Raw genomic sequence first — 20,404 nt, forward strand, 5'->3', positions numbered from 1 at the left:
TTATTTGAAGTTTTTAAAACAAAAAATTTCACAAGATGTATTTTGGGACATGTAAAAAAAAAAAAAACATGAACACACTGCAAACTGCTACACAATTAGTGGGTTTATGTGTCAGTGGAAGAACTCTAAGGTTAAGAAATCTGCAAATTTACAAGAAAAATGCCAGCAAACTTTTTCATCATTTCCCCCATTGGGAGACATTATCTTTATTATCTTGGACAAGAAATAGATCTGCCTTTGCTCAGAAGAGAGACACAACCTCTGTCTTCCAAGTCTATTCACTATACTAATATCCTTGAAAAGATAGACTGTCACAAAAGCTATCATAACATATGCAAAAGTGTGAGACCCACAAAAACTCATCTCTCAATAATGATACCCCTTGGCTCCTCCACTGCCACCACATATACCTCCTATTCTTCTAGCTTGTTCTCAGGAAGGCATACATTCAATGTAATGACATTCCTGTCCATTCATGGATGTGATAAAGTTACACTACTGTTATCAAAAAAGTTACATTGCTTTATTTAATAAAATCAAATTTCATTAGGGCCACAATACCATTCTTCCAAATTCAAAAAAAAATTCAATGTCAGAAACCACTGGGGTATCTACCTTTAAGTGGTTATGCAACTTTTTTATTTTCCCACTTACTGATAGATATGGAAGTATTTCCTAAAAGGTGATGTGCTTTTTCAAATTATACACATGCATAAAACTTTAATAGTTACTGACTGATTAGTATAATTATACTTGTACATATTTGTTTTTTTTTTTTTTCTGTGAAGTGGTAGTTATTCTGATTTCAACTGACAGGCCTATTAAATGTTTAAATTTAAAAATACAAAGACATTCAGTTATCAGTGGGCAAGTGGATTTGAAGTGAAAATAATGGAATTCTGTCATTAGTTTCTCCACATTTATTACCAAGAAAAAATTATATTTCTTAGTTAGCTTTATGGACAATTTATAATTTTAAAGTACAACTTAATGAATTATTTTGAATTATTCATCATTTTTCCCTAAGTTATGCTATATGGTAACAATATCCAAATATTGGTGAATTACAATAGAGGTTTTGTTTTGTTTTCTTCTAATTAAGGTGAATTTTTAAGTCTTATTTTCATTACTGAGTCCAAACTAAAAGAACAAACATCTCAAGAAATTATTCTCAAAGAAAGAGAGAAAAAAAAAAAAGCAATTGAAGATGCACATGATGACACAAATTTTCCCATCCCAGAAAGAAGGGCATAAAGAGTTGCTGTAGGCCAAGAAGAGAAAAGTGGTGAATAATTTGAAACAATAGTGGAATTTAACACAGTTACCCATTGGAATCAACCATCTACCTCTTTCTTCTACAAACCTTCAATGAAATATTCCTGTATGTGAGAGAGATCTCATATTCAAAAATACAACTGGGCTCAATAAATTTTGTTCTTGTAGACATATTAATTTTCATCTATTCAATTATATACATCAGTTTTTAATGATGACAGATAAATCTGTCTTCACACTTGTCATGGTAAGTAGAGGCAATAATTAGTTTTCACTTTGATTTGAAGACACTTACTAACAAATGTTTCCAAAATAACGTATCTTCTTATAAAAAAAAGGAAGTTGGATCCCATTTTTACAGCATTTGTTAAAGCTATTTTACACTATTGCATTTTTTTTAGAGAATATAGGTGTTGTTTGTAATTGACAAATAATTGTATATATTTATTGTATTTGAGATATTTTGATACATGTATAAATTATGAAGTAATTAAATCAAGCTAATTAACCTACCCATTACCTCACATACTTGTTTTGTAGTGGAAATATTTAAAATCTACTCCCTCAAACAATTTAAAACTTACATTATTATTAACAATATTACACAAAAAGACACATACTATAAATACTCTTTTGAAGTTTGAATTTTTTTCACTGAACCACAAAAAAACAATAAATATATTATGGAAATCACTTCACAGACAGATTCCTTCTATATATTTGTATGTTAATGCCTAGTATTCCACTGGGTAGAGGCACCAGAGTTTATTCAGCCAACTCTCCCACATATGAGCAATTTTTCAGTCTTTCGTAATGAAAACTGAACTTAATGAATAACATTATCTATAGGCATTTTAGATTATTGAGAATGTATCCTCAGAGTCAGTTTTCAGAAATAAGATTGTGAGTCCAAGATCAAATTGTGGTTTTGTTAGACATTTCCAAAGTCTGTTTATAAAGGCTGTACCACATTGCATTCCCACTAACAATGCACAATAGTGAATGTTTTCCCATGGCTTGCCAAGAGAGAAGTTTTTGTTTTAATTTCTTTGCCAATCTGATAGGTGATATGGTATTTCACTACAACTGAAATTTTTTATTTGTTACATTATAAGTAAACTTGAATATCTTTTTTCATGTTTAAGGACTATTATTGTATGTGTTTAAAAGTATGTACTACATTTATTCATTTTTAAAATCAAGCACTTTATATTTCCCTCATTTTAAAAATATTTCTTTTCTGCACTATAGTGCAGGAGACCCTAACATCTCGTTTTTCCTATCTAACTGAAACTTTGTACCTTTTGACCAACACTCCTGCATTTCTCCTTCCACCTCCCAACCTGGCCTTTGGTAATCAGCATTCCACTCTCTCTTGCTTAAATTTGACTCAAGGAAGTGAAATCTGCCTATAAGTGATTTTACATAAATATAAAATTATATACTTTTTTGTGCCCTGATTATTCATGACCTCTAGTTTTATCCATGTTTTCACCTATGACATCCTTTCTCAATTCTTATGGCTGAATAGTATTCAATTGTGTATATATCAAATTTTCTTTATTCATTCATCATCCACTGATGGACACCTAGATTGACTCTATTATATCAGCTTTTGTGAATAATGCTGCAATAATTATGGTAGTGCAGCTATTTCTTTTATATATTGATTTTATTTCCTTTGGATATATACCCAGTAATGAGATTGCTAGATCATATGGTAATTCTACTTTTAGGTTTTTGAAGAACCTCTACACTGTTTTTCATAATGTTCCTTTAAACAAATGTTGGCTTAATAGACCTAATATCCTAATGGTTACTATACAAGTTCAATCTTTTACCTTAATAGGAAATACACATGTCCTCCACAATGACAACTGTAATATATTGAAATCAGGTTATCAATGGTTTATTGAGTGCAGCACATGTAAGACAGTTTCTATAAGACGGTTCTTATTAGGCACTTATCTTAATCATACCCCAAACTACTATTTGTCATAGTCTTAAGACATAATATATTTAGTTTTTATTCATTAATTTTGCCCATTGAAAAATATTTTAGAAATTAATATTTCAGTATGTTAATAGTATTGTCTCATTTTATATACTTAAATACAATTCAAAATTGTGAAACTGTTCAAGACAAATTAGAAATTAGAGAAAATGTTCATAGCTAAACAAAAGTATAGATCTTGAGAAAAAAGGAAACAGATACAGGATATAAACTGTAGGTACTTACAGAAGGTAACAAAACTTAAAAGCCCTTAGTCACGACCAAATAAACAATATATTCAATTAAATTGCAATAAAATTTTTAAAATTCTGGGAAAATATGTGGACATAGTCATTTTCTCATGATTGTTAATGTTCATATTATGTGTTGCAAGGATGGCTTCATGGACCCTTATAGCAAATGGTTTAGAAGACACTGTTTTATCTGAGCACATTTTACTTTGTTATAGTTACATTTTTTTCTCAAATTGATATCCATAACCTCTCTGTCTCTCTCCCTCTTCCTCACTCTTTGTCTTTTTTTATTATGTGTGTATGTATGTATCTGTGTGTATTTATGTTTAATATATTTCTCTTCTAGTACATATATACATGCTATAAATGTGTGAATATACACACATACATGAATATGTGTGTAAATATACATGAATATACACACATATATGGAGAGAGGTTATATATAGGCAGATATAGGTAGATAGCTGTAGAAAGACAGATACACTAATGATGTATATATTATATATATATATATTATATTATATATATATATACACATATAGCTATTTATTTTGATATGGTAAGCCTATGAAGACCAAAGGATTAGAGCAGATAAAATATAAATTTTTGCATTACTTCAGAAATATGGTTCAAAAACTTGCACTTAGGGGTCAAAGCTGCATTATTATTATTGTTGTTTCAATTCCATTATTTGCCTCAAATAAGACTTTTTTATATTTTATTTTTTTGTAGAGATGTGGTCTTGCTATGTTGCTCAGGCTAGTCTTGAACTCATAGGTGCAAGTGATTCTCCCAGTTTGGCCTCCCAAAATGTTAGCATTACAGGCATAAAGTCATCATTCCTGACTCTAAAGAGAATGTTTGAAATATTAAGAACATAATTTTTGGCCTCAAGGTATTTTTAAAAATCTGTTTGAATGTGTGAATTGCTTTTTGGGATACATACTTAGTAATCACTCATCAATTACATTTAATGGCTTCCAACAGCTCAGAAGAGTAGTTGAGTTTATTCTGACTTATATTACAGACACGTCAGGAAGGTAACAACTGAATTGTGTGGAGAGTTAAATTGTGAGTTACCTCTTTTTAAAAGTGAGGCCTAGATATCGCTTGGATGTTGTCTCCACTTTTCCTCATCAAAGTTATGGAAATAACTTTAGTGACAGCATTATAGTGCCTATGAATTTCTCACATGTCCATCATTAAAAGACAACATAATATGTAATATATAATATACAATAAATAATGTATAATATATAATAATAAAGATATATTCATTTAAAATTAAACATTAGCAACACAAATACATTTATTAATAATGAACATATATTTACAAAGTGTGATGATAGTATGTGTATATATATACATATAGAATACACACACACACACACACACACACACACACACACATATCTGTAACAGAAATAAATTAAATTTTCCATGATATTTTGTTAGTTTATAGTATCAAAAGCACCATGTATAACAGTATGGATCATTATGATATGATATTTTTCTATCATTGAACGGTGTTTGAGAAATCAAGCAAACTTAAACAACCTGATGTGCTGATCAGGAAAAAAAGTGCAGAAAACAAACAAAAACATATCCTGAAATAAGATCCAAATTAAAATGATGCAGAGTAAAAAATCTACCAAGATCTTTCTAGTTTGACTAGAAATGATTAATGACTAATGATTTAGTTATATAATCACATACTGACCATTTACATACCTAAAATACTTTTCTGAAGAAATATATTTTTTAATCCAAAATGACATACACAAGATAAATATAAAAATACTGTGTATATTTTATACAGGAGAAATATAAAAAAATATATATATTCACAGTATTTTTATATTTATTCTGTATATGTGTATATATGTATATATATTCACAGTATTTTTATATTTATCCTGTATATGTGTATTTATGTATATATACCACTGTGTGTGTATATATATGTGTGTGTATATATATATATGTATATATATATATATACATATATATATATGTTTCTCTTCCCTTCAAGACTGTATACTCTATGATATCATACTCCATGATAATATATCTATGGATATCCAAAGTCTAGTAAATTACTTGGCAGTTACTCAACAAATACTGATTAAAAGAAATTATACATTTCAACAACTGGCATCCTAGGGCAGAAGTAGAAAAAGTCTAATCTCATCCAGCTGGACAGCTGTGATGTGGACTGCAATTAACAATTTTCAAATTAATGATTGCATAAGTCATTATTACTTAGAAATTTTATTGTGATAACCAGACTAGTGAAAGTTGATGGTTATCTGAACAATAAATTGAACTGTGAGTCTGTCATAGTTCAATTGGAGTGAAGTTGAAATACTTAATTGTGATTTTCCTGTAGGTATAAGAAACCAAGACTATGTGACACTGTGAGCCTTCATAAGAAAATAAGAGCTGAGGAGGGATTTTTAACACAGGAGATGTAACTGCACAGATAATTCTAAAATTTGATGTCAGAAAAACACAGGAAATTCAAACTTCTTCTAAAAAAGAGACACTTTTTAAAATTCTGACCCATAGTAGGTAGTCAGTAAATACTACTTAAATAAAGAAATCTATTCAGAACTTCTGCTAATTCCTGATGTATTATTATTAAAACATCTATCTTTATAGATAAATATTAATCATACCAGCATGTTCTCTCATACATTGATGAAAAAGCAAATTTGAATGTTTATTTTGAGAATTATTTTTCAACTATTACATATCTTGTAGAAAGGTAACCACAATGAATATCATAATTATGGCCTGAAAATATATGTTCCCACAGGATTTGGATGTAGAGGTATATAAATAATCTGAGATGGCAGTTTGGTATAGGAATCTTTTGTGCAGTGTATATTTACCTTATCCTGTCTCCAGTTAGATGTCATATGAGGCCAAAAAACATATGAATGAAAGCTCTACATCACTAATCATTGGAGAAATGCAAATCAAAACCACAATGAGATACTATCTCACAACAATCAGAATAGCTATTTTAAAAAAGTCAAATAAACAACAGATGCTGCTGAGGTTATGGAGAAAAAGGAAAATTTCTATGTTGTTGGTGGGAGTGTAAGTTAGTTCAACCATTGTAGAAGAGAGTGTGGCAATTCCTTAAAGACTTGGGTGCAGAAATACCATTGGAATCAGTGATCCCATTACTGGGTATATACCCAATGGAATATAAACCATTCTATTATAAAGACACATGCACACATATGTTCATTGCAGCACTATTCACAATAGCAAAGACATGGAGTCAAGCCAAATGCCCATCAATGATAGATTAGACAAAAAACAAACAAACAAACAAACAAACAAACAAAAAAACAAACAAAAAAAAACGTGGTACATATAACCATAGAATTCTATGCAGCCATAAAAAGTAACCAGATCACATCTTTTCCACGGACATGGATGGAGCTGGAAGCCATTATCCTCAGCAAACTAACACTGGAATATTCTCACTTATAAGTAGGAGCTGAAAAATGAGAACATATAAACACAGGTAGGGGAACAACACATATTAGGGACTATCAAGGAGTTGGAGGGTGAGCATTAGGAAAGATAGCTAACAGTTGCTGGGCTTAATAACTAGGTGATGGGTTGATATGTGCAGCAAACCATCATGGCACACATTTTCTTATGTAACAAATCTGCACATCCTGCATATGTATCCCAGAACTTAGAATAAAAAACTAAGAAAAAAGAAAACAAATACTGTACACATACAATATAGACTTAAATGCAGCCATTAAAAGGAATGAGATCATGTCCTTTGCAGGGACATGGATGGAGCTGGAAGCCATTATCCTCAGCAAATTCATGCAGGAACAGAAAACCAAATACTGCATGTTCTCATTTATAAAGTGTGAGCTGAATTATGAGAACACATGGTCACTTGGGGTTTGGGGATCAACACATACTGGGGCCTGTCAGACAGTGGTGGTTGGGAGAAGGGAGAGCATCAGAAAGAATAGCTAACAAATGCTGGGCTTAATACCCTACCTAGGTGAGGGGATGATCTGTGTAGCAAACCACCACGGCATACATTTACCTTTGTAACAAACCCGCACATCCTGTACATGCACCCCTGAACTTAAGAGTTGAAAATAAAAAGAAAAAAAATGCATAAGTAAAACAACATGCAAATTCCAAAAAAAGATGTTAAAGGTCTAATTTGATATGACTGCCTAGTTCTGGGTGTAATATGTCATAAGAAACATGATGTAAAGAAGGAATGGCACAGCATTTTGTTGAGAATCAAGTTTGACAGCATTACACACTATATTTTGACAAGTTTAATTTTTTGAAGATTTCTTCCTGAATGCAATTTTATGACCTGAGCTCTGATGGTAGTAGTACTTATCCGAAGGACTGCTTTGAGGAATAAGAGAGAAAATGTGTTGTCAATGCATTTATTTAGCAAACATTTAATTATCATCTACTATATATCAGGCACAGAGGAGTTAAATACTTAAAATATTTTATTTCTTACATTAGAACCTTCAATTTGTATTAAAATTTTAATCTACATTGTCTGCTTTCTAGTCAAATCATTTAAATAGATCAGAACATTTCAAACATCTAACATTGAAACTTCAATGTAGTGATAGATTGGGCTAAAAATTAAGGGGCCATAAAGGTATTCCTTGGCTAATGCAACTTCAAATTGAAATTGCATTTCTGGCATATCACCAATTAAAGACTTTAAAGGAATTAGTTGCACATATGTATTATTTCATTAATTATCTTATTCTTTACACACACACACACACACACACACACACACACACACACCCCATGGAATGTTTCAGAAAACACTATGTAAACTACACAGAATTCTAAGGCCCTAAAGAAAAAGCAGTACATTAGGAAAAGAGAAACTGTATTTGTCTATATGTATAATTTCCTGTTTATTTATAAAACTGTAAAACATATAGGTAATATAGATCATATCCATATTTAAAATATAGATAATTTGTAGGTGGTTAATCTCATGGGAATAAAAACAATTCTGACATGACTAATATTACTTTAATAGGAAAACCATGAATCCAAATTTTGACATTAAGCACATCTTTCTTTACATCTTTGCTCTTGGTGGGAAAAAAAGTAGTAATACATTAAGAAACTACTTTCACTATCCTTCTGCAATTATTTTGAAAAATACATTAATCAGCATTAAGCCATCTAACTAGCTAAATATATCATCTAAATAAAATTTGAATGGTATAGAAAATATTATTGGGACAACTTGATTAGCAATGTTTGTTTTGCCTTTGGTAGAGGAAATGAATCTATAGTTATAAAGTGCAAGAGAATAAAATAGCAAATAAAAATTCTTTGGTCCAAGAGGATGAGACTTTTTAAAAAATAAAATGTTAGCCATTTTAATGTAATTAGTTGAAATTAAATACAAGTGTGTTTTATTCAAGCTTGAAAAGGGAAAGTTTTTCTTTATATAGAAAACATGCAGTTTAACATAACAAAAATATAGAGCATGCTTTGTCTAGTTATTTTTTAAAGCCTGGTTGTTCAAATATATATGCTATATATAAACAGAATAATTAATCTAATTTAGACATGATGGACAGGAAGCATGTGTGTATGAAACTGATAATCCCCAAATGGTAAATCTATTGTAACTAAGAAAATAGTAAGTAATCTCTCAATCAGAATTCTATAATGATAAGAAAGAACCTATTTGCAACCTTTCATTCAGAATAGCTTGATTCTGCAATCAACTCTTGTTCCATTTTGATCAGCTCCTTTCCTCTTGCCACTCTTTGTTAGAGTAATCTTCTTTATCCTTTGCCATTTTCACTTACCTGTTCTTCCAATTCCTTCAGTTTTCAAAATAACCTTTTAGATTTCCTTCTTGTCTTGGTTATTTGGAATAGAATGCCTTAGCTACACATTTTTACTTCTTACTTGAGTTCAGGATCATCTTTAAGCAAAATTTTTGGGTCAAATAATTTTCTAAGTGGAAATTGGTATTAGGCTCCTTGGTATTGAATTTCATGCCATCCAGGAAAGAAATTGCCCTGACAGTTTACATTTCAAAGAATATATATTAATTGTAAATAAAATGCTGAAAGTGATATCAAATCTGCTAGTGCCTTAACCATGGACTTCCCACTCTCCAGAATTGTGAGAAATCAATTTCTTTTTCTTTTTATTCACTCTTATGAATCTAAGGGGTACAATTGTGTGCAATTTTGTTTTGGACATATATTGCATAGTGGTGAAATCTTGACTTTTATTTTATTCATCACCCAAATCATGTGCATTGTATCCATTAACTGATTTCTCACCATCAACTCCATTCTCCCTCTCTATCCTAACCTCCAAAGTCTATTATTCCATATTCTATGTCCACGTGTCCACATTATTTAGCTCCAACCTATAAGTGAGAACACGTGATATTTGACTTTCATTTTCTTAACTGTTTCAGTTACGATAATGGCCTCCAAATCTGCACTGTTGCTGCAAAAGACATGACTTCATTTTTTGTTAAAATGGCTCCATAGTATTTCATATATTTAAACCATATTTTATTAATTTGATCATTTGTTCATGGACATTTAGATTAATTCTGTATCTTTGCTACAGTGAACAGTGCTGTGATAAACATACGAACACAGGTAAATTTTAATATAATGATTTATTTTGAATAGATATCAAGTAATAAAGTTGCTATATTGAATGGTAGCTTTATTTTTAGATATTTGAGAAATCTCTATAGTAATTTCTATGGAGAGTGTGCAATTTATATTACCACCCTCAGTGTATAAGAGTTCTCTTTTTTCCACAGCCTCACCAATATCTGTTATTTTCTGATGTTAGTAATAGCTATTTCGGCTGGTGCAAGATGATGTTTCATTGTGGTTTTAATTTGCATTTCTCTCATGATTAGTGATGTTGAACATGTTTTTATATGCTGGCTGGCCATCTTTATGTTTCTTTTAAAAAATATCTATTCATTTTATTTGCCCACTTTATTTTGGGTTCATTTGAATTTTTCTTGTTGAGTTGCTTGAGTTTCTTGTAAATTCTAGATATTAGTCCACTGCTGTATGAATAGTTTGAAATCTTTTCTTATATTTTGCAAGTTTTCTTTTCACTCTGTCATTTATTTTGCTATTGTTTTTAAACTACCTGGCCTAAATGTTTTATTATAGCTGCAGGAACAGCCTAAGACATGTTAGTAACTTCATTTACAAAGACAAACAATAATGCCTATTTAAAAATCTAGCACAGTGTTAGATATATGACACAGTTTAATAACTGCTAGTATGTCACAATTGATGTATTCTAGCATTTTAATGATTAAAACACCTTTGGTTTTAGTATCACTGAGTAAGAAAAGTATTGCAATCCAAATTGTAAAATATAGCCTAATGTTATATAAAGATATGATGGGATCAATAAAATATATTACTATTTACTTAAACGCAACAATTAATTTTCAGTACTGAGTCACTTGTGAATATTTTAGTAGATTTTGCTAGAAATATGTATATTTTATTGTACTTTAGGTTCTGGGGTACATGTGCAGATCATGCAAGATTGTTGCATAGGTACATACATGGCAAGGTGGTTTGCTGCCTCCATCCCCCCATCACCTATCTTTGGCATTTCTCCCCATGTTATCCCTCCCCAGCCTCCCCTGCCCTGCTGTTCCTTCCTTAGCACCCCCAACAAACCCCAGTGTGTGATGCACCCTCCCTGTGCTCATGTGTTTTCATTGTTCTACACCTGCCTATAAGCGAGAAAATGCAGTATTTGGTTTTCTTTCTTGCTTCAGTTGGCTGAGAATGATGGTTTCTAGATTCATCCATGTCCCTACAAAGGACATGAACTCATCCTTTTTTATGACTGTATAGTGTTCCATGGTATATATCTGCCACATTTTCCTTGTCTAGTCTATCATCAATGGATATTTGAGTTGGTTCCAGGTCTTTGCTATTGTAAACAGTGCAGCAATGAACATATGTATGCATGTGTCTTTGTAACAGAATGATTTATAATCCTTTGGGTATTTACCCAATAATGGATTGCTAGGTCAAATGGAATTTCTAGTTCGAGATCCTTGAGAATCACCACACTGTCTTCCACAATGGTTTAACTCATTTATACTCCCACCAACAGCGTAAAAGTGTTCCTATTTCTTCACGTCCTCTCCAGCATCTGTTGTCTCCTGATTTTTTAATAATCGCCATTCTAACTGGCATGAGATGGCATCTCAATGTGGTTTTGATTTGCGTTTCTCTGATGATCAGTGATGATTAACATTTTTTCATGTTTGTTGGCCTCATAAATGTCTTCTTTTGAAAAGTGTCTGTTTTTATATCTTTTGCCCACTTTCAAATGCATTTGCTTTTTTCTTGTAAATCTGCTTTAGTTTTTTTGTAGATTCTGGATATTAGCCCTTTGTCAGATGGGTAGATTGCAAAATTTTTTCCCATTCTGTTGGTTGCTGGTTCACTCTAATGATTGTTTCTTTCACTATACAGAACGTCTTAATTTTAATTAAATCTCACTTGTCAATTTTGGCTTTTGTTGCCATTGCTTTTGGTGCTTTAATCATGAAGTCCTTGCCTATGCCTATGACCTGAATGGTTTTTCCCAGGTTTTCTTCTAGGATTTTTATGGTATTAGGTTTTACATTTAAATCTTTGATCTATCTGGAGTTAATTTTAGTGTAGGGTATAAAGAAGGGGCCCAGTTTCAGTTTTCTGCGGGTGGCTAGCCAATTTTCCCAGCACCATTTATTAAACATGGAATCCTTTCCCCATTGCTTGTTTTTGTCAAATTTGTCAAAGATCAGATAGCTGTAGATGTGTGAAGTTGCTTCCAAGGCCTCTGTTCTGTTCCATTTGTCTATATATCTGTTTTGGTACCAGTACCATGCTGTTTTGATTACAGTAGTCTTAGCGTGATGACTCCAGCTTTGTTCTTTTTGCTTAGGATTGCCTTGGCTATGTGGGCTAATTTTCATTTGCCCTCTAAAATTTATTTTATTTAACACAAGTAATTGGCATAACAGTAAACTTTTAAGGGAGCTTTATTATTCATTTTATCAAGGTTGAGAGACTAGCAAGTTGAAAATTATTCTAAGCTACTAATTTTTATATAAATATTGTCCAATACTTCTGAAATTTACACATTTATTTTGAACAAAGCAGTAACAAATATCCCTTAGTCAGAACTCTTCCTAGGTTGTTAATTAGCATGCAAGGCAGATATTAATACATAATTTATAAGTTTGAGAGTGTTCTTTTTTTGAAAGAAATGAGTAAAATACATTATTTGCTTAATATTTAAGGTTGATAAAAAATGAATCAATTGTATTTTAGGTGATTATGCCAAAAGCTACAGAATATTCATTAGCATACTTTTTAACTTTACAAATGAGTTAAAATAACATAATTTAAAATTGGAAAAAAGCTAAATATTTTATTAATAAATCACATTAAATATTTGTTTTTAATAGATGAAAATATTTTTAAAAATTCTCCTTAAGTTTAGGAAGCTATATTCCACAGCTTGTCCAAAAAATTGTATACGTCTCTTCTTCTCTTTACAAATCAAGTCAAATGCCTAGTTATTTGAGGAATCTCCTTTTGGATTTCTATGAAGACTTTACAATTTCCATTCCCAACATCAGTGTATAGTAGTTTCTTTTTTTCGGGATCCTCAAGGTAACATTTCCTAAGGCATCTCAAAGTAAAATAGCCAAACTGCAATTCTTATGATTCAATCCCATTGCTATCAGTCTCTTAATCTCAGTTATGATCTTTGAGATCAATTTTTTTTCCTTAAAACATATATTCAGTCATTTAGAAAATTCTTCCAAATAAATTTCAAATCTTTCACCATCATTTTCTCTATCACTGGAACATTCTTATACTTTTAGCCGACTCAATTCCTCAAGCTCATCAATGTTTACTTAGCTATCATCCTCTTATTGAGATGCCACCTGACCACATATATTACTTGTACTGTTGTCTCCAACACAATCCTATCTTTCTTACTTTATTTTCTTTTTTTACTGCACTTAATTGGTAACCTACTACATGATTTATTTAGTTAGTTTTGTTTGTTCTCATCTACTCGAGAAGAGATAATTTTGTTGTTATTGTTGTTCTCTGATATATAACCAGATAATACCTAAAAGCTATTAGTACACAATAAGTATTGATTGAATGCATCTATAAACATATACTTCAATGCATTACAGTTTGAAACATTCCCTTTAACTGTATTTTCAAGTAAAAATAAACTGGGTAATCAGATGACACACTGAGACTACATTTAGCCAACTTTACAAAATGTATGATATGTAAGATCCCACTCATCTTTCTATGGGGTTACCAATGCCCATGTTTATGATGGTATTTGAGCGGTACACTCTCAAGTCTACTTTCCAATGGTTCTCCCATAATAATGCTATTCTCATTGTAACTTTTTAAGTGTACTTTTGAGAATGATTTAGATTTTCTTTGAATGGAAATATAGTTGGTAATTACAGTGGCATAACTATAAGAAGACACAAAATCTTTTACGCCAATTTGTTTCTAGATTTTAAGCATAACAAATGTTTCTTGATATTTGTGATCTGATGAGTTAAAAAGTTTACCAAAAGTCTGAAAGAAAAAATCTATTATTAATCCACAATTTTAAAAATAATTGCTTCAAAATACTGTGTATAATAGATAGGATAAGGCATGCACTAGTTGTTTCCCTGCTTCACTCACTTGGAGATAAATAATGGCTTTTGCATAGCATTTCCAACTCATCTAATTCAGTCTGATTTGATACCTCCATCGGGAAGTATAGATTATTCTGAATTGATTGCTTTAGGGAGTCTCAACAGATATCTCATATTCAATGGATTAACATAAGTAGCAGGCTGTGTTGTTCAATCTCCTTTTCAAGGCCAGCTATTATTTGGGCTCAACATTGCCTATTTTCAGGCATAATGCAAAGCATGATAATGTGTGCAAATTTGTGAAACCATAGGTTTTTTTACTATACTTACGAAAAACTTGATTTTGGAGATCTGGATATACTTACCAATTATTTCTAAATAAAACTTTTTAGGTAGTTGCAATGTAAGAAATAAATATAAACTTAGTAGAAAATAATTTTGTATTGTTCAACTTGTATCTATATAATTCTCACCCTCTAATTCATGTTCCTTGCTAGAGAAAGATTTGAAAAATTAAAATCAGTCCTACTTTGGATGGGTCAAGCTTAATGGCAATCTTAGTTCATGACCATAGTTGTACTATTACATGGAGTCTCCTATAACAAAATTATTAGGCAACTCACATCAAAAAATCTTCTTATTTATATTCTTTCTTTTTTTTCTCTTTTCCCCCAAACCACATGGAGTGAATCTTGTTTATATTCCTTTGTTTAATGTACATTTATATAATATACGTCACGTGTCAGGCTTTGTCTTAGATAATAGATTGATGAACAAGAAAATCAGAATTCTGAATTTTATGGAGCTTATTTTATTTTATTTTGAGACAGAGTTTCTCTCTTGCCACCCAGGCTGGAGTGCAGTGGTTAGATCTCAGCTCACTGCAACCTCCGCCTCCCAGGTTCAAGCGATTCTCCTGCCTCAGCCTCCTGAGTAATTGTGATTACAGGTATGCACTATAACCTCCAGCTAATTTTTGTATTTTTAGCAGAGATGGGGTTTTACAATATAGGCCAGGCTGGTCTCAAATTCCTGACCTCAAGTGATCTGCCCACTTCATCCTCCCAAAGTGCTGGGATTACAGGCGTGAGCCACAGAGCCCAGCCGGAACTTATTTTCTAAATGAGGATGAAAATAATATAACAGCAAACAAATAAACCAAAAAATATCAAACTGAGACATGCTCTTTAGCAGGTTACTAGGATGAACAAAAAGTGGTGGTGGTCTTGCTGATGAGCCTGCATGTGTGTGCGTGTGTATGTATAGTGTGAAATATGTGTGTGCAGTGGGGGTGTGTATGTGTTGAGAGTGGTGGTAGATGTTGGTGCTGGGATTGGTTTATTGGTACAGTGGTGGAAAAAGAACACTATGAAGAAGTGACAGTTAACTGAGACCATATTTCATAAGCTACAGAAAATTTGTAGATTTTATTCTAAAACAGAAGACCTTGATGTTGTTATTATTTTTAGTAGAGATGTAGCCTGCATTGATTTATATTTTTAAATGCAATTTATCTACTACTTGAAGAATAAATTTTTGCCATCCAAGAGTAGAAACATAGAGAGTCAGTAAAAGTTATCTTCACCAGTAGATTTTTCAAATGCAAATATTGGCTGGGCATGATGGCTCTCTTGTAATCCCAATGCTTTGACAATCTAAAGTGGTAGGATTACTTGAGCCATGGAGGTCAAGGCTGCAGTGAGCTGTGATTGTACCACTGCACTTTAGCCTGGGTGACACAGTAAGACTCTGCCTGAATAAAATGCAAATATTGAGAAATAGGCACATATTAATAACAACACAATATCAAAACATAACAGGCCCAATAGAGACTAACTACTGAAATGCTAGACCCACTGAGACAAGTACTAGCATGTGCTAACAGAGCCAGAAACTATTATTAATGCTTTGCATTATTTCATCTACTTGCCATCACACTATTCAGTAGATATTGTTTTCTCATTTTATAGATATGAACACTATGGAAAAGAGAATTTACCTACTGCAAAGCTATGCATCTAGCAAATGACACAGCATAGGAATGAACCTAAACAATTTTATTCTATAGCTTACACTATTGTGTCATCTCTGATTGTACGTAATGCTCTGAAGAAATCACCAAATACAAACTGTTTCTATCCAAGTTTATTTCTTAGTGAATACAATATAATCTTGGACTCATTGTGTGACTGCCTTCCAACTTCCTAAGTATTTGTAGCATATCATCCATTCTAATATCTTAAATTAACAACTACTTAAGAACAAGGTATTCCTATATAATAAAAAAAAGCAAAATTATGAATCCAAGCTAGAGTTTACCTTTCTACTTGTATACCACTGTACTTTTCAATATCACATGCATTTTTCATTCAGAATCTTTCTGAACTTCTGGAACTAATAAGTGATTATAGCAACATTGCAAGATAAAGGTTAATGTACAAAAGTCAATCACTTTCCTGTACATCAGCAATGCACAAGTGAAACGTGAAATTAAAAACACATTATTATTTATGTTAGTAGCCCAAAAATGAAATGCTGAGATATAAATTTCACAAAATAAGTACAAAATCCATATAAGGAAATCTCTGAAACTCTGAAATAAATCAAAGAAGACTTAATCAAATAATGAAATGACCCAGGTTCTGGATAGGTAGATTCAATATTGTCAGAATATTAGGTCTTCTCAATTTCATCTATAGATTGAATCCAACTGGAATCAAATTTCAATACATTTTTTGTAGATATTGGCAAACTGATTCAAAAGTTTTAGGGAGGTAGAATAGCAAAGTAGAATAACAAAGTTCGGGGACGGATACTGCCTGACTTAAAAATTACTAAAAACTTACATTAACCAATGCTTTATGAAACTGGCAAATAACAGATCAATGGAACATAATAGAAAGCCTAGGAATAGATCTACATAAATATGTCAATTGATTTTTGACAAAGGAGGAAAAATAATACAGTTGAGAATATAAGTATTATATATAATAAAAATATATATTTGCACAAGGCACATCTGATAAAGTACTATTATCCAAAATATGAGGAAAAAAACCTCTTAAAATTTAACAATAAGAAATTGAACAAGCTACTTTTAAAATGTGCAAAAGACCTGAGCAGATACTTCACTAAAGAAGATATATAGATGGCAAGCAAGCATATGGAAAGGAGCTCCATATCAAATATCAACAGGTAAATGCAAACTAAAACAAGATATAACTTCACATGTATTCAAATGACCAATATATAAACAAAATACTGAAAAAAATTCTGTAGAGGAGCAACATGAACCCTTATTTATCGCATTCACTGGGAATGCAAATTAGTACAGCAATTTTGTAAGACAATTTGGTATTTTCTTACAAAAGTAAACATACCCTTACTACACAATTCAGAAATTGCACTCCTTGGTATTTACCCAAATAAATTAAATGCTTATGTCCAGACAAAAACCTTCACAAAAATGTTTACAGAAGCTTTATTCCTAATTGCTGAAACATGGAAGTAGCCAAGAAGTCATTCAGCAGCTGAATTGATAAATGAATTGTGATACGTACAGACAATGGATAATTATTTGGTGCTAGAAAGAAAGGAGCTATACATTCATGAAAAATTATGGGGGAACCTTAAGGGCATGTTAGTAAGTAAAATAAACCAATTTAAAAAGGCTAAATACTGTATGATTGCAAATATATATCATGCTGAAAAAGGCAAAGCTATGAAGAGAGTAAAAAGATTAGTTGCTGCCAAGGATTAATGGGAGGGAAGGCTGAACAGGCAGAGCCCAAAGGATTTTTAGGGCAGTGAAACTATTGTGTATGATATGATATTACAATAGTGGATATATATTATTATATTTTGTGTAATTCCATAGCATATACATAATTGAATGAACCGTAATGTAAATTATGTAAGCTGGATGATCATTAGGTGTCAACGTAGGTTCGTTGACTAAGATAAATGTATCACTTTGGTGCAGGATTTTTAAAAGTGGAGTACTCACATGTGCATCAGAACACAGAGAACATAAGAACTTTCTGTACTTTTTGCTCTATTTGCTACAAACATAAGTTTTAAAAGATAAAGTTTATTATTCAAAAACATTTTAAATCCAATTTGACCATCAGTGTTTAAGTTCATCATGGTAACATGCAGCTTTTGACTATAAGTACTGATGGCATATATTTTTTATGTCCTTAAAACATACTAATATTTACAAAGGGTTATGGGGTTTTGTTCCTTTTTCTTTTTTGATAATATCTATCTGTCTTTATTTTTGCTTAAATGAATTATATATTGCTTGAATTTAGCTTCTCTTAAAAATAAGCTAAAAAACTGATAGATGTTTGTACTCTATCATCTTTCAAGGAACATGACTTCATTGATTTAATCACACTCAACTCTGATCTTTGAAAATGTTTTGAGACATTTGGCAAGGGTGTTTTTACCACTCTTACTTTCATTGTAGTGTTCATGATGAATAATTCATTTACGCTTTTTTTGGCAAAATGAAAAACAGTTTAGAAAATGTTTTCTCATGACCTTTATTTAAAATATAATTATATGTGTGTGTATGTGTGTGTGTGTGTGTGTGTGTGTGTGTGTGTGTGTGTATGCGTCTCCTCAATAAAACAAAAAATATGTGGAAGATTTCTTTGTTTCTAGCCAGTAACATTTATTTTTACATAAAACATACTGAAGAGGTGAAGTTCATACTGTAAACATGCACTTTTTTTTTTCACTGCAATGCTATGTAAAAGTGGATTTTCTTTCAGTTAATGACACTTAGAGCATCTTATTCAAGTTAATTTTTGACCTCTTGTGGTTCCAACAATGCAAATGAATTAACTGATGGGACAATAAAATAGGCAAAAAAGTTGTAGATGTAATAAGTTGACTTTTATAGTTACAACAATGTTATTCAAATATTTATAAACGCCTTTTATTTCTAAAACAATTTAATTTCTGACTTCAAACCCTTGGCCTTACTGATGACAAGGAGCTTAATTTAGTTTAAACTGTTCTCTTACTCAAATCCATTAATTTCTCATTAAATTTGGCTTCATAATCTCAAGATAGTCAGATTAAAATTTTTTTACCAATACCCTTTCCTCCTCTAGTCATAATAGGTTAGAGATAGATATTTATATGTGGTTGTCTTGATTATCCTGCAAAACACCTTTTAAAAAATAGCCATACTGCCCAAAGTGATTTATAGATTCAATGCTATCACCATCAAACTACCAATGACCTTCTTCACAGAACTGCAAAAAAAATCACTTTAAACTTCAATTGAAACCAAAAGAGAGCCCACATACCCAAGACAATCTAAAGCAAAAGAACAAAGACGGAGGCATCACTTTCCCTGACTTTAAACTATACTACAACACTACTGTAATCAAAACAGCCTGACACTGGTACCAAAACAGAGATATAGACCAAAGGAACAGAACAAACGTCTCAGAAGCAATGCCACTTATCTACAATGATCTCATCTTTGACAAACCTGCCAAAAACAAGCAATGTGGAAAAGATTTCACGTTTAATAAAAGGAGTTTGGAAAACTGGTTAGCCATGTGCAGAAAGCAGAAACTGGACCCCTTCCTGACACCTTATTCTAAAATTAACTCCAGATGGATTAAAGATTTAAACATAGACCTAACACCATAAAAATCCTAGAGGAAAACCTAGGCAAAATCATTCAGGACCTAGGCATAGGCAAGGACTTCATAATTAAAACACCAAAAGCAATGGCAACAAAAGCCAAAATAGACAAACGGGATCTAACTAAACTTAATAGCTTCTGTACAGCAAACGAAACAATCATTAGAATGAATGGGCAACCAACAGAATGGGAAAAATTTTTTGCAATCTACCCATCTGACAAAGGCCTAATATCCAGAATCTACAAAGAACTAAAACAGATTTACAAGAAAAAAAAAAAACCCATTCAAAAGTGGGCAAAGGATATGAACAGACACTTTTCAAAAGAAGACATTTACGAGGTCAAGAAACATTTGAAAAAATGCTCATCATCACTGGTCATTCAGAGAACACAAATCAAAACCTCATTGAGATACCATCTCACACCAGTTAGAATGGTGATCATTAAAAAATCAGGAGACA

Source organism: Saimiri boliviensis, chromosome 16 (genome assembly GCF_048565385.1).
Source record: "Saimiri boliviensis isolate mSaiBol1 chromosome 16, mSaiBol1.pri, whole genome shotgun sequence".
NCBI lineage: Eukaryota > Metazoa > Chordata > Mammalia > Primates > Cebidae > Saimiri > Saimiri boliviensis.